Genomic DNA, 3,344 nt, shown 5'->3' with positions numbered 1-3,344 from the left:
TTGCCGTCCTCTACGCCGTCGCGGCCGCGGCCGCCGCCACCGCCACCACCGTCGTCGTCCTCGCCGCCCCCGCTCCGCGGGATCGCGACGCAGGTGTGGATCGAGCGGTGGTTCCTTTCGCACGACACGAGCAAAGAGAAGGAGCATAGACATGGCGCGTAATCCTTCGCTCCGTGAAATCATTGGAGAATTTATTCTTCCGATCGATACTCGCGCGTGGTCCGATGAATATTTTTCAATATTTTATTATTGCATATAATTTAGTAAAATAATGGGGGTATTTGAAATTTTTTAAGCGATAAGGGCTCCAGGCTTAAATAAAGGCGATAATTTGCATCATTTTAATGATAACATGTAATTGTTGAAAACTTTTATTATTTGTTTTACTAGAATTACATGTTATCCTTTGAAAAAATTAAATATCTTTAGAATTCTACATACGCGTGAAGATAAAACTATTTATAGAAGATAAAACCATCTCTTAACAACAGACGAGAAGTCGTGTTTACGGATCTCATTGACTTTTAAAAAGTCTCGATATTTTTTCTTTGTAAAAAACATTTTATTGATATATTTTATATGATACATAAATGCATAGAGATTTATAGTTCGTTTCAAATAATTAATTTTTCGCAGAGTTAATTATATATATTCTATTTTTTATTAGACACATTAAAAAATACATAATTAATAATGATAAGAAATTTGGATTCAACGTCCACTCTGGAACGGGGCAAGAGGACATACTGACGACAGCACTGATGTGCTCTTATCCCTCGCCCCGAGGCAGCGACTCGCGAACGGAGTACCGACCACGAAGAGAGGAAAGGAGACGGATAGATAGAGCAGCGCAGATAGATAGTATCAGAGAGAACGAGAAGGAGTGAGAGAGAGGGAAACAGAGGGAGAACCTACACTGTATATATGTACAAGCGTATACAGAGTGTACCGAAGGTAACATTGGCTACAATGGGACCGATTGATTGCTGGAGGCCGGTCGTCGGTGAAACGTTAAGCTTTACGATCGTTTAATCGCCTTGTTGCGACATACTGTGCATCTTGCAAAACAAAATCCACCTTTTCCCCTTTCCTCTCTTTCTCTCTCTCCTTCGTTTGGAACTCCCTCGACGCATAATATGCATGCCTATACACTCTGGTGGATCGAAAATATCTAGAATAGTCGAAGGGGAGAGGCAACGCATTACGATGAGAGCTCCATTCGCTTTAAAAGCTCCAGCCTCGAAATTTCACGAAATATGAAATTTAAGTAGAATTTAAATAGATTTAGGCATTTAGAGATAATTAATGTACACCTTGCATGTGCTGAATATATTTTCTGCTGTTTGAGTTTTAAATATAGATTTTTTTTTTCACTCGATCTTATTACAACAGATAAATTTACATTTCTGGTTAATTGCATTTAATAGCTATAATGGCATTTACCTACAGACGCAATTATACATGTTGTATTTGAACAAATACATATATTAGGATATAAATAGATATGTAAATTTAATTTCCAATTACATGATAAATTGTTATATGATATATCGTGCTATATAATTGCGTCTAAATGTAAATGCCATTAGCTAGTAATTAATTAAAACTTAATTTTCAAATACAATATGATAAATTATTATATGGAAATGTTATTTTTTAAAACAATTTAACGACTTAACATTTTTTTACAAATTTTTAACGTCACATATTTTTAATGTATTCGTGACACGAAAAGTGTATCGGAATCTCTATTGAACGAGAGAATAGAAAAGCGAAGGTAGTTTTTATTTTCCTTCGTGTCCACAAATCGTGCACACGTGTCACTAACTATCGAACACTCCACCGAAAAAACAGCGCGATTCTCGTAAAGGGAAATCTCGTAAAGAACGGGCGAGGGGGACAGATTTTTCGGTGCGAGCGCAACAAGGGTATAGTTTTCGATAGACAAATACCTTCACTAGTGCCTAAGTGCCTTCATGAGAGGGGGACCCCAAATCGCGTTCACCCCAACACCAAGTTGGTGCGAGTGAACGAACGAGCGAGAGAGCGAGAGGGATGAAGTCGAGTTCTCGTAGGAGGGAAAGAACCACGACGGAAGGGGGGAATATTTTTATTAAAAAGGGCGGTGAGGGAAGGGATCCGCGGGAAGGGCGAGGGGAGGGAAACATCATGGCGGTCCGCGACGAGGCTTTATTAAGCCATATTTCCGTTCCCGCGCTTCTGCGATCGACGAACTGAGAATTAATTCCATTATTTTACACGAAAGGGCACAATCTCACGCGATGGAGCGCATAGAAGAAAGCTTGCTATTTGTGAAATATTTATTTCGTCAATTGATTACAGCGTCGATAAAAATTATTAAATTAAAGTTTTCTGAAAAGAAAAAGACTAAAAAATCGCGTGGAAGAGGGACAATAATTTAATTAGCGATGAACAATTTCTTCGCACATAAAAGAATTACGTCATCTTTTCTGCTTATTGTTAGATTGATTTTATTCCAAATTATGTAGTTTCTCTTTTGTATTTTATTGTATTTTAATTTTTGACTGACAATGAAACACGTAATATTTCTCAAGGCTTATTGAATCCCGAAATCCGATAACAGCTCTCGCTGTATTTATTTGCACCTTAAAGGCAAAGACGAAGCGAAATACGTTTGTCAAGGTCGCGTGGGCCACGTCAATGCGTCCACCGCGAAGCGTGTATAAGCAAGAAAAGCGACGTCACTGACCGTGGATGCACGCGAGACTCGTGACAATTTCGTGTGTGACGTCGCTCGACCGTGCGTTTCGGCCCTTTGCTCGAAAAAAACCTGCATCGCCTTGAATCCGGTTCTTGAAACCTTGCGATCGTCCGCGCGATCGCCGAAGATTATATCAATGAATATTCGAAAATAAAACCGAGAAGTGTTCCAGCCTCGAGCTTGCCAAGAGAAGAGATTCTAAGTTATCTTTATGTACAATAGTAAAGATAGAAAAGAGAATTTTTTTATAGTCGTTTTTTTAATTAATTTCCAAGGTATCTTTGATGCATAATAAGGTATCTTTGACGTATGCAAGGGAAAATGATTGATGATAAATAAATATAAAAACATACTTTTTCAGGAATTAATTTCTCTCTTTACGAGAGGAAAAAGTGTTAAACATTTCCGAAGGATTCGTTTCATAACATTGACGTGTTTTTTCAGTATTTATGCAAATCACTTCTAAGTATCTCGAGTATTTAATTGATTATTTAAACATAATACGTAATTATAAGATAGACAACAAACAACATATCAATTCGCAAGAATCGAACGTAGATAACGTGAGGACAACTTGCGAATCGAAATAAAAACAGAAAGA

Source organism: Camponotus vicinus, unplaced genomic scaffold (genome assembly GCF_025532165.1).
Source record: "Camponotus vicinus isolate PSW18456_S1 unplaced genomic scaffold, iyCamVici1.0 SCAF_8, whole genome shotgun sequence".
In the NCBI taxonomy this organism is placed as follows: Eukaryota; Metazoa; Arthropoda; class Insecta; order Hymenoptera; family Formicidae; genus Camponotus; species Camponotus vicinus.
The sequence above is the reverse complement of the archived record's forward strand: the minus strand, read 5'-3'. Positions refer to the sequence as shown.